The sequence below is a fragment of the Tympanuchus pallidicinctus genome, unplaced genomic scaffold (assembly GCF_026119805.1).
Source record: "Tympanuchus pallidicinctus isolate F22 unplaced genomic scaffold, pur_lepc_1.0 scaffold44, whole genome shotgun sequence".
Taxonomy (NCBI): Eukaryota; Metazoa; Chordata; class Aves; order Galliformes; family Phasianidae; genus Tympanuchus; species Tympanuchus pallidicinctus.
The window spans coordinates 1,080,420-1,093,797 of record NW_026294763.1 but is presented as its reverse complement, the minus strand read 5'-3'; the positions used below and the strand labels follow the sequence as shown (position 1 = coordinate 1,093,797).

Here is a 13,378-nt window from a genome sequence, read left to right as displayed (position 1 = left end):
TAGCACAGTAGGTCAGGACAGCCGTACAAGAAACCCATGGAGAAAAGCTTCTCCCACTGCTTGCTCCTGGCCACCAGCAGCAGTGCTTTCAAGTACTGCCACATCTTAGTAGATGCCCCACTTCTACCCAGGGAGGTGGTGGAGTCACCATCCCTGGAGGTGTTCAAGGAACGTGGAGATGTGGCACAGAGGGACAGTGGGCACAGTGGGGATGGATAAGGGTTGAACTTGGGGATCTTAGAGGTCTTTTCTGACTGTAAAAATTCTGTGATTCTTATAAAACCCTCCATGCATACAAGCATTTGCTTTCACAGCATTTCTAACGTTCTGGAAACCTGCTTACTTCCTGGAGGGAACACCTGAGCTAAGGAAGCCCACCTGTTGCTTGTCTATGGAGAAAGACGTGCTAGAATGAAGATATCACACAGAATGAGAAGCTAATGCAGGGTAAGAGACCGGTGATATTCCATCTCTGTTATTCAAAGATAATGAGCCCAACATCTTTCAAGACAAAAACCCCTGTCCAAAATCAGCCAGACTCTGGCTCATGTTAAATTAATAGATTTTAGGACAAAAAGGAATTATTAGCTCTCCTCCCATGACAAGCTATGCTCAGTATTGAGGTCAAGCTAAACAAATCCATTCCAAAGCCCTGATGTCACAGCACAACTGAAATGGACTCTTTTTGTTATCTCTGTATTTGCAGAAAACTTCCTTTCATCCCTGGTCATTTCTTTGTGCCAATTAGTTGCAAATGAGGGAAGAGGTGGAAACTGCAGCATCTTCCGACAAAATCTGTCTGCTGTTAAATTTACAGCTCAGATTTACACACCTTAAAAAATTCTCACACTTCAGGGAAGCCAAGGACAAACTTGAATATGTGAAATGAACCACCAAACCTTTTGAATTTTTCCCGGCATATGCATGGAAGACAGCTGCCAATCTCAGTATACATCTACTTAGACTGCTCTTCAGAAATATGGAGTAGCTATTTTATAACAAAATCTTGCTATGATTCAACTGAAGCTTCAGTTTCTGCATTCGAAGACTAAATATTGGTTACACAAGGAGAATTTCGGCCCAGATTTTCCAATGCTGATCACGGCATCGATTCGCTCCATTAACTGTGATGCCTTTGGTTTGTCATCTGCATCTGTTGAAGTGCTGAACATAAATATGGAATGCTGCTTGCAGAAGCTGGGATATATTTGATGAGCACCAAATCCAGCTGCCACTACCAATGATGATTTCCTACAGAAAAATCAACCCATGACACCAGTCAGGCCATGTGGGATGGGAGAGAAACTCCACAATCCAAATTTGAGGTTGGACTTGATGATTCTTGAAGATCTTTTCCAACCTGATTAATTCTATGATTCTCATCATTTTTGGTCTTAGGGGTGTACATTTCAAACCTTGCTGATGTCTCACATACTTCCTACTTTGAACACAGGAACGCTGATTTGTTGAGCTGCTACCAAATCGTGTTTGCAAGCTGGAATCCAAATAGGAAAAGTAAAAATAAAACAAGCCAAGAACACCTAGTTGTCATAGCTTTGCTGCTAAGCTTTCTCCAGTTAAATTCAAGCTCAGCTGAAGGAGAAATGCAGCTTTTCTCCTGTTTCCCTGCACAGGGCTCCTCTACAAGTAAACATTTAAGAAACAATCTCTCTCCCCCTCTCTTGCTTCCTACCATTGTGATTTACAAGGCGAAATTAAAGATATACACATCCTAGAACTTGGGGTTTTCCATCTTGGGTCTCTGATTTATAAAAGCTGCCAGTGGATTTTAAATGCTTCATTTTGATTTAGAAATTGTTGCTTCCAAGTTGCATTTATCTCAAATATTCAGCTGTATTGCGCACCGCTGAATATCTGATTTATGGACTGCAAAATGTATGCAGATAGACTACAAAACATTTATAGATCACTCCCCTAATAACAATACATGCAGCTCACCACCCTAAACATACACAAGTACTCACACACGTGTAAATGTATGTATGTGTATATCTCACATCTTTATATTAAATCCTTCTCCCCTTAATTGCCTTTCTGATGGTGAGATCAGGTACCATGTCAATATATAATGAGAGGCTCTGTGATGTCTTCCTTCCGCCCCCTCACCTTATCATTCCTGCTAACACGTAGAAAATTCAGCTTTAAGCACTATTTCCAGCTCCCCAGGTGCTTTTTTCTCCTGCTGCTGCCATCAAAGGCAGAAGCTGAGCCCAGCACGAGAGCCTTGGAGCTGCACAGTTGCAAAAGTGGGCTGAGTAATTGGGGTGGGAGTGCTGCTGTTGTCCTCTGCCCTCGCCATGCTTACCTCTCCCTTCCAGAAGGAAATACTATAGACTAAATGGAGCCATGAGAGCACTGCCTTCCTTAAATCTGAAAGGGGAAGACTTGCTTTTCCTTCTAGATTCACACAAGGAACACTGGAAGAAAAAGAGAAAGAGCAAATCCTTCACAGGAGGAGGAGCAAGTTTTACAACAGCTTCACTTTCTCTTCCCAACTCTGTGTCTTTGAAAGCTAACAGTTCCTTATCTTTCCCATACAAAGCACATCATCTGCTAACAGCATCACACCGTGCCTCATCACCTACTGGTTTTTATTAAATAAGCCCAATGGTAGGAAGAAGTTGGGTCCCACTGTGTCAGATCTCTGGCCATCCAGCCGCCTTTTCCAAAGAGCTCAATCTAAATCACCAGTTTTACAAGTAGCTGAGCTGGGGAAGTGATGAGATGGTTAACAAGTGCATGGAAGAGGTGCATGCACTATTCAGTCAGTCGGCAGCTCTGGTTTCACATCTCCCCATCCATTTAGCAGTTTTGAGCTCCAAGTGCTTTACATGATTCACGGGCAGGACAGCCAACGTCTGGATGTTCTGCTGGACAGACGATTTGTTTTTGAAGGAAGGAGGCATAAGGTGGCTTTGGCCAGGTACAAACCCAGCAATTTCCCCATACTTCCCTATTTGCTGGCTCCCTCATGACCTCCACCAATTCAGCTACTTGCTCCTGTATCCTCCTTCCTGATTGTCATAAATAATTTAGTCATTTGAGTTGGAAGGAACCACTAACGGCCAATTCCCATGCAATGAACAGGGACACCTGCAGATCAGGTGCTCAGAGCCTCATTCAGGCTGACCTTGTGCTCCTCCAGGGATGGGCATCCACCAGCTCTATTCTCACTATTCTCACTATCCTCACTGTAAAAAACCTTTTCCTTCTATCCAGCTGCAGGATTGATGCCCCTTGTCTGCCTCCTGGAAATGCTCTGAAGATTGATTTCTCCCATAGAATGCCTTGAGACTGCTAGGCAAAAGGCGAGGAGAGGTATGAAAAGGGTGCTTGGAGCATCTTGACACTGTGCAAAGGAGCAGAGCAAGGACAACCCAGGAAATTATTTTTGAAGCACACCCTGATGCTGACTGCTCCGTGCAGGTATTAACCATGTTCTCACAATGAAAATGTAGGTAGCCTAGTCACTGACAACTGTCTGTAGGCTGAAGGTTCACTGTGCTCTCTACTACACCAACCCAGACTTGTGCTGTTGAAGCTCCTCTCATCTGCCAGAGGGGTTTTCTTGATTCGTCATTGTGGCACACTGTGGTCCGTTCCATACAATCACAATACAGACTATCCTTCATACAGTCCAAAGGGATAGGACTTACTTAAGGCTAAGATAGAGAAGTTCTCAAGGTTGGAAGTTCATCTCCTAAAAGCTGTCGAGAAGAGAAAACGCACAGGTGGAGTGAAGGGAGGTGAAAGCACATGGGGGAGAATTATTTGCAACTTTCTGTATAACAAATTCCCTATGTACATTATGTTTAGAGAGTATTAATGGGTATTTATACAGCCAGAAGGCAGGTTTATGAAGACACTCCATAAAATATTGAGCAGAGATAAATAATAATAAAAATATAAGGGAATCCATTATCTGACTTAAACTAAGGTAATTAAAAGCTACGCATTTCAGCTGCCAAAGTGGTAATTCAAGTCAAACTGCAACTTTGCAGACATATTTCCATTAACGCCATCAGTTGTGAGTCATATAATTTCCTGTTCATTGAGCACTGCTTACCTAATTTCACCTTTTCCTTAATCATATACATTACCTAGTTCTCCAAACAGCTGTGCAATTTAACTAGGCGTGGTAAAACCACACTGATTAGCCTGCCTGCAATTTTGAACATGCAAAGCAAAGCACATAACATGATCCTTAAAAATAAAATAAAATAAAATAAAATAATTGAAATTTAGGACAGCAAAGGGATTTGGGGCAATGGCCTGAAAGGTTGCAATTATGATAATCTGCTAGGAAGGCTAAAGATGAAGCTCTTTATTATTCTGTAACAATTTTTTGGGTAGTATTTTATTGCCAATAATTACACAGGTTTCTGTTCTATTTTCATTGCCTCAACATCTCCGAGGTTAATTATGTTGTCAAGATTGCGTCAAAAAGCCACCACTAAAATTATGCTTCTCATTACATGATGATCTAATCAATTCCATGCGGTAATTTTGGTCCAGCCTGTTCTACCAACATACACATCTTGTACATGGAAAAATCTATTTCTCTGTCACACTGTATTATACTGGTTTCCTTGTGCCACTACAGCTAAGAGCCTGTCAGCAGCTCTGCTGCAACCTCTCAGATCATTTCTGGCTGACACTTGACAGGCATTTTCATTACAGAGCCCAATTATATTTACTTGGAATTTCGGTTCCATTTGAATAGACAGAATCAAGTCTCATCTGTTATCCCAAGAGCTGTTAAAATTAGAGCTTGATCCAGGAACCAGAGCCATTAATCTAAAACACTCCTGGAAAAGAAAAAAAACGCCTTGCTTGATAGTTAGCTCTGCAGATCAGGGCAACACCGCCTTTACACTCTGTCCATCACTTAACTAAGGGCTTAGAGAGCTGAACTACATCTTGTTACCCAAGCACGCAATTATTGGAGGATCCATGCCCTAGCAAACCTCAGAAGATGAAATAGAAAAATCCCTAACGAGTAGCTAAAATAACCTTGCTCCATGTGAAACCCTCCTATTGTTGGTAAAGATCAACAGCTGTTGTTTAAATAAATGTATAAGAGGTGATGTATAAAAATGGAAGGCACACCTGAGTAGGCACGTCTGAGGATTGGCCATAGGTGAAAACATAAAATAAGAGTTCAGAAGTCTAGAGGTGGCCAACGCAAAAGAGAAAAAGGCAACTGAACTTTCCATGTTTTTCATTCCTATAGTTAACTAGCTGTGCTTCTGCCTGCAAGCCTTCATCTTATGTTTGCTATCTACAAACATTTCAGTGGCTGGCTTTCTACTGCCAAAAATATTTCAGGGAGGGGAATTTTAAAATGGCATATGTGAATATGCATAATGACAATGTTTTAAAACATATCTGCGCAGGAGTTTTTGCTCCAGAACAGCTCGCCTGATCAGTAGTCAAAAATAATGCTTTGTGGCTTACCAGGCATATCTCAGAATGAATGACAGAGATTCTGTCACAGACCTGCAGCTCTAGAAAAAAAAAACACAGAAAGATGGAAGCAACCAATCCATGGGAGAAAACTGTGATATGCTCATGAAACACAGCTGCTCCCAGCAGCAGCGAGGCTGGGTTACGTTCATAAGCAAAGGCCAAAATAAGGCTAAAAGCATTGCTCCAGTCCCACCTACGTTCCACCAAGACCCAAAAAGTGCACAGAGCTTGGCGTAACGCACGCAGAATGCATTCCATTTGAACTGAATTATTCAGCACAAAAAATATTTTCGGAGATGTAATTACTTTGGCACGCTTTGTTCAAAGAGGAATACAGGTGGAGAAGTTGGTGAGATCCTAATCTCTTTGATCACGATGTGCTCGTCTCTTGCAATCCCTAAACAGCATGCATAATTTAAAACACATGTGATTTCAAAGTAGAATTCCATACATCTATACAAATACGAAATCGTGCAGTACCATTTACAAAAGGTGGGTCAGATCTGCATGGCGCAGCCTAGCTCAAATGAATTCAGACAAATTATCAAAGGATGCATTAAGCAAGGATCAGGCACGAGCAGTAGCTCTCCAGATCTACTGCTGGCAAGGTACAGATTTAAACAGGCTTTGCATCTGATAACAGTTTGAGCTCTCATATAAGAACAGAAGCATTCCCCTCTTGTTGCACTCAGAACGAAAAGAAAAATAAAGAAGAAAAAAACCCAAAAAAACAGGTTTATTCAATACCTGCTCTGAATTCCTTTAAAATGCAGAGCGTTTATGTAAAAAATAGGCAAAACAAGCTGTTGGAAGCACTCGTAACTTTTTTCCAGTCCATTTCTAACACTGTGCGTATGCTGCGAGCTGCCCTTTGCCCCATACCTCTACTGCATCTTGCTCCAATGTCTCATCCCTTGGTACAACACTGCACTGCAATGGGAAGATGTGTTGCCTTAGAGCACTCTTGAAGAAGCCTGGGCCAACGAACAGACCACCTTCTCACCTCCTAAAAAAGAGGAAACCAAACTTAATATCTGCTGAGGTTTGACATGCATGATAAATGTGCTTCATACAGAGAAGCAACTCACAGTTCTTTCTGTTTAGCCAATGCCTCCATAATTTTACAGCTGATAGTCAATCACCACTGAAGGGTGAACAGTTTGCTGTGTGGATTGGCTAAGATGCCTATTAATCAACCAGATTAAAAAGACGTTGGCAAATCTCCAATAATTATGCAGCGTAATTAAAAGGATGGGAAGCCTGATTTAGGACTTATTAGCCCTCTAAGTCCTTCATTAGCCATATTAGCTCTCTGCATTGGATTCCGAAGGGAAAATATTAATGTTGCATGGTGAGTCAGAAATATTTGACCAGTACTTTTAAATATTAAGCTTGCTCCTAAATTTAATGACCTTGGGAATATCAGTGCATAAAACCAAAGGTTTTTGCCCTGTAGTCTTGAAGTGGAGAGAAAAGCCATACATTTTACACATAGGAAATAGCTTTTTTCATAGGACTGAATTGGAAATCATGATGAACAGCCCATTTTATCCTAATTGGTGTTTCCCTGTACCTCCTTTCTTCTGTCTTTAAAGTGGACAAAGGATACTGACCTGGTGTAAGGAAACATTTTGATATATCCCTTCATTCTTTTTTGTTTTTCCCCCACCATATGCACATTTACATTTTTCAGGTATATATTAACTTCCAAACAGTAGGAGAGAAAACAGGCAAATCAGTGAATCTGCCTTCAAAAAGGCAATCAGGACTCCAAGAGTATCATTACATAACCTTGCAATGTGTTTGTCCCCCTTCTACAAGAATCAGGCGATCTCTTCAGATATGCCACTAAAAATTAAGATGATGGAGGCAAATGTAGATGACAAGGGCAGAGTTCACAGAAGCTGTCCTGTAAATTAATCTGCTTTCCTGTGTGCAAGAGCTATGAAAGAAAAAGATAGTTCACCCCAAATTTTTAATGCTAAACAGATGGGATCAACGCCCTGAGGTGATGATAACTGTGAAGATGTGGAAATGATGTCAAGAATCTTTGGAGATCTCAGGTTGCACCCCATTTGTGGGTAGAGAGAGTGCAACCTGTGATCAGCCCAGTCACCTTCACACAGAGATCACCCAACTGGGTTCAGTTTCTGTTCTGCAGCAAGGGATTGTACCCTCCCAACGTTTAAGAGGAAGAGCTGCAAATTGTAGGACACAGATGTCAACCCAGAGAAGCTATTACTGCACAAACAGCATCTGGCACCTTTTGACAGGCTGCATAAGCAGATGCCATTGCACAAATGCCAGTACTTCTCAAGTGGCTCACCCAGTGTGATACCAACTGGCTACCTTCCTGGTGTGCTCCCAGCTGCCAATGATTCTTCAGTGCAACCTTCTCACCTTTGAGCAAGAACTGACATACAGCTTTAAAGCTAAGGGAGATCTGTCTTTTTTTTTTTTCCTTCAATAAAAATAGATGTCTGCTGGGTTAATAGCCACTGTGCTGTAGATCAGCAGCTCCCAAGTGTCACCTTCTCATTTTCCCTGCTGTTCTCCCAGACTGCACTGGAATCCCAATCTCTTACCTGGAGCACAACTGGACACCAATAAAGCCCCCAGAGGAATTTCTCACATTGTCATTTCAGGTATCCATCCACACTGCAGTCACATTAATTAAGCAAGCACAATAGATTTGTACATAGGAGTTCCCACCTAGACAGAGGCATATCCAGGCTCTATAGTTGATGCTATAGTTGACTTTGTTTTTCTCTGTCATCCCACAACTCCGCTTTTTCTTTCATCTCTATTTAGACCACAAGTTGTCTTGGACAGGTATTGGCACAGTCCCTATTTGCAAGGTTCTGTTCTTTAGTTCTTAATGAACTTATCATTGCAATCTATCTCACATTTGCTGAGAAAAGCTTCATTACACGATAAGATAGAGGTGTTCTTGTCTGTCAGGACCTGTTGGAACAGGAACTGAAGACAGTCATCAAAGTGCACTCTGCCACTACTCCACCCATCACTGCAGCATTTAGGCTGCTGTACCCTGTTATGAAACAACTGCCTGTCCTCCAGCACATCTGTAAAATGAGAAACTCCTCCTGTCTTCCTCCTTGATGGAGCTTTCCACACCTGATGAATTAGTATTTTGGCTGGGCCAGCAGTAAGCTAATCAGAGCTGCTTGTTTCTAAAAGCCTCTAAAGCAAAATCCAGATTGCTGCTTGTCTCTGTTTCTCTGCTGTGTTGAGGCACCACTCTTCCTAGGATGACTCTTTTCTACAACACAACATCCCTGCTGCAAAACGTGAAGGGATCTGTTAATTAAGTCAGATTGCCAGTGGCTCCTGGTGGGGAGGCAGCTGCACTGCATGTTCCAGTGTTTTAAAAGCATCCTGGTGTTCAAGAACATTGCTGTTTTTCGTATGGTAGCTTCCCAAACACCATTAAACAGACTGAAACAGCACATTTGGTCATCTATCTCATTACAGGTGATCAGGTTGTACTGGAAACCTACGGCTGCACAGCACACATAGATTGTATGATGCTTCCTTCCCTTCCATTCTTCCAAGTGGGAAGCAACGGTCCTGGTTTTCAAGAGTTTACAGCCTAAATACATGCAGAATGTAAAACAAACAAACAAACAAAAAAACCAGCTAAAATCAATCAACAAATAGATGGGGTAAGAAGTACAAGGTCCAATTATTTTCAGTGTTTCAGATAGAGCCAGCTGCTCTGCCATCAGTTGCACTTAGACTCTCACTACAGCTTCATCCCTTTTGCTGATGCATGAAAAGGTCAACCCCCGAAAGGTCCTGAGGCCAACAGTTCCAGCTGTAGAAGAACTGTTGCCTTTGTCACTGCGGAAAATCGCCATAGAGCATACAAAGAAAAACGTTTCACAGCTCTGGCCAAGCTTTAGGATGCAAGGGAGAAAGTCAGGCATCGCAATACCGCCTTGATTCTAAGCAGCAGCTGTCCCAGTTAGGTAGGTCAGAGCTTGCTCAGCAATGTCTCCCGAGCAAAGATAGGACAAAGTTGCCTTCAACCACCTTGGGACTTATGATGGAAGAGCAACAACACAGGCACTGTCACAGAGCTGGCACTGACAGTGGAAGGAAGAAGGCGAATTATCAGATCGCTACAAAGGGTCTTCACAGAGAGAAAGAAGGATTTTTTTGGAGAAACTGGGCTGCTGGAAAGGGGTGGGAAGGGCACTGGTTGATAACTAGGTGCAGCAGAAGAGGTGATGTTGTAAGCTGTGATAACCTTTTGAAATAAGGTCATGTAGTTGCCTGCACAGGGCAGCTGCAGTCCAGAGCATAAACTTGATCGTTCTGTTCTGACTGCCTTATGTCAGTAGTGGCAAAACACGTTTGCTCAGCTGCTGGAAGGACAAAAAACAGGTTCACTTGATGTCTCCACAATCACAGAGATAAAAACAGATCTCTTACAGCACCTCATTAGGATCCATTGCTTTCAGTTCGTCTGATGGAACTGACACCAGGGCGCAGGCAATTCCAGTTCTGTCTTAGTGCAATTGCTGTGAATTTAAAATTACGTGTAGATATGATGGGAATAAATCTTTCTCATCTTCGAGTCAACAGAGGAAAAACCATGCGAGTTAAAAAACACACTAACAGCTCAAGGAATCCTCAACCAACTAAGCCCCTCAAAACTTTAAACTTACAGTCACCTATGCGAACTGAAAACTCCAGGTTCAGTTTGGTCCTGACACAGACATGCTTTCTTGTTACTGGCAACACAATGTCAGAGAATCTCCAACACGATCGATTAATTATAGAATCATTAAGGTCAGAAGAGACCTCTACGATCATCTGGTCCTAATGTTCACCTACCACCAACACTGCCTGCTGACCACGTCCCTAGGTGCCATCCCCTCCATGGCTCTGGAAGGATCCTCCAAGGATGGTGACCTCACCGTCTCCCTGGGCAGCCTGTGTCAGTGTCTGACCACTCTTTTGGAGAAGAAGTTTAAAAAAATAAAGATCATGAAAGCCTTTGGAGCAGGAACACTCCTACATAAAGTTCACAGTGTTGAGTGTCCAACCTTTTGGCTACCTGGGCTGCACTGAGTGAAGAGGAATTGTTTTAGGCAACATATAAAATATATTATATAGTTAATTTCTATAAGTAACAAAACTTCTATTACTTTTTTAATGTTTCTTTTTTTTTTTTAATTATTATTTTATTATTAAAGCATAAGAAAAAGAAAGTGAGAAAAAACATAAAACCAATGGGTTGGATCTACACCTTCCTTTCTCTGGAACATTAAAGAGGAGGACACGGAGATGATTGAGCTTTTCACTTCTATGGTTCACGTGACAAGATACTACCACATAGAGTCTCATTTTCATTCTGTTCCCAAAATATTAAGATGGGATAATAGAGAGTTAAACAGTCCTTATGGAACCCCACCACTGTGGAGGCAGACAACAGGGAATGTTGTGACGTTAGGCTAAATAGCTGAAGGCAGTGCACTTTGATACAAGTAGATCAGTGCTCCTCCTCGTATGTCATTCGCTACAAGGGAAAGGCTTAATCAGCAAGGCAAGGGCAAATGAGATGCAGAATCTGAACATAGCCTTCTCTTTGCACTGAACAATAGGGAACCCTCCAGCTGAGGAGAGGATAAAGCAGAAAGTGCCAGTGATGCTGCTCTGAGCCCATCCTATTCCAGGCAGAGCACCTGGATTTTCAGTTAATAAATTGCAGCCAGGAGATAACTGCTACTATTACAAATAATTGCCTGGAAAAAAATGCATTAGGGTAAGAAAATACAGAGCACATAAAAGCTCTCGTTAACATTCTTTATACATGCTTATCATGAATTTTATACAGGGTTAAATATATTTTCTGGTGACTAACACTGCAAGGCTGAGGATTAAAAAGGATAATGTACAATGTGATTTATGAAGTTTTAATGGAAAATCCCCATGGGTTGTGTATAAATCTTATTTATAGCTTTAAAAGTATGTAATATACTTATTGTATATTTTAAAAACTGTGGGAGTGCAGTCTCTGTCATAGTTAATCCATTAAAAAAAGCAACTCCTAGGGGGCTCCTAGGGATAAAGCATTTGATATTTTAGAGACTATCAGTGTGTTCAGTGTGAAATGTCCAATATGATTTAGTTAGTGGGGGAGAAAGGGGGAATAAAGAACACAAACTGTCTTGAAGAAGGGAACAAAATGGCAGTTTTACAAGTAAGCTTGATCCATTTGGATAAAGGAGACAAACACTGGGGGAAGGGAGAATTAAATCATTTGCTGTGGGCTCTGTCCTGATGTCTCTGCAAGCTAAACTCTGCTGGAGGCCTAAACTTAGAGCTCCAGCTTTGTTTTTAGATTAGAAGAGCCACTATGGGCCCCCTCATCTTAGTTTGTCAAATGATGCATGTTCCCCTAGATGAAGTTAATCATGTTAAGTCGAACCCACAGAATCTAGTAGCTGTTTTTGGAGAAGGAAGCCATGGTGTTGTTCTGCAGCTGTATTTGCTAAGCTGCTTCCTCTTATCATTGCGAAGTTCATTTTTCATGGGATTAATTTTATATCAATTCGGGATATTAGCTTGTGGACTCTGTATTTTGGCTTGACTTGAAGGGCAAAGAAAGAGAAAGTGAGCCCCATCTCCCAAAAAAGCCTTGTGTAGACAAGCCAATAGAAGGACTAACAAACAAACATTCTGCTTTAGACCACACAGATTTGTTCTTTTCAGTGGTGAAGGTTCACCCTTTGGGCATTGGCCCAAAATAGCCACATAGCTCCTAATGAAGAAGTAAGATTATCCTGGAAGATAAAACCAGGTTATATGAAATATCCTGACAAAAATGGTGTAAGGTTGCTGTTTGGTTATCTTTAAAAATGAGGTAAAATCCCAAGGTCTAGCCAGGAAAACAAAATCCTTAATCTCATCTGAGCTAGGCATAGAGGCTTAAATAAGGGTGCCTGAAAGTTAATTCTGCTTTCTTGTATTTATTACAGGGTCTTAAGAGGATGTAGCTACATTTGAATTCCTAGACTAGACAATCAGAGCCAACAATTCGCTTCCAGTGTGCCAAAATGAGACAGCATAGCACTTTGGATGAGAACACTGCATGAAATAAGATTTTTAATATCAAATCTCTGAGAAATAGTGATTCTTCTTTCCAAACATGCCCCCCTCAGACTTATCCCAATTATGCCATCTCACTCAACATTATTGCTGGGTGTCTTAAGAAGAATGTGTTTTCAGGCATACTTCACCCTACCCTTGGAAGAGACAGTGGGCTGCTGTACATGGGGAAAGAAACAGTCCCCTCTTGAATTAATCCTCAAGCTGAATCAACAGAGTAAATAAAAAGAATGTTAACATCCTGAACAACGGAAGGAGCACAAGTCCTACCAGTCTGAAAGCACTGCATCTTATCAGTCCATCACACCTTTGTTTCCCAAGATAAAACAACAATCTAAGCCCTCTGTCTTCCAAATTCACACATACATATATAGATAGTCTCTTTTATGTTAAAAAAAGGTATTTTTTCCACGGTCTGCAGCAAGAGAAGCACCCAGATATAGTAAATGTACTTTAAGCCTACAGGCATTTGTAGTGCAGTCCCCATCCTCCTCTTGGAGGAATGAACCAGTGCCTTGCAGAATAATGGAAGGGATTTTCATAGAGTTATTTCCCTTCTGAACAAACTCTCCACACATATTTCTACAACACCCCTTTCCATGGTGTCTTCATCTCCACTGCTTTTAACCTTGATACGTTGGCACATGCAGTCTGTTTCTTCCTCCTGCAGTAAATTATCTGCTTCAGCGATGGTGCCACATACCAGCTGCACTCAACATATGGCACGCAAGGACTGCCAGAGAGGCCCATT

At 41.7% G+C, this 13,378-nt stretch overlaps 1 long non-coding RNA gene across 1 annotated transcript in view; it reads right to left on the bottom strand.

Moving 5' to 3' along the window:
* LOC128090198 (uncharacterized) overlaps positions 1 to 13,378 on the bottom strand; it is a 62,615-nt gene that overhangs the window by 20,337 nt on the left and 28,900 nt on the right. The window contains exon 2 of the long non-coding RNA XR_008210863.1: positions 6,373 to 6,496. This is a non-coding gene — a long non-coding RNA (uncharacterized LOC128090198). The remainder of the gene's footprint in view (positions 1 to 6,372; positions 6,497 to 13,378) is intronic.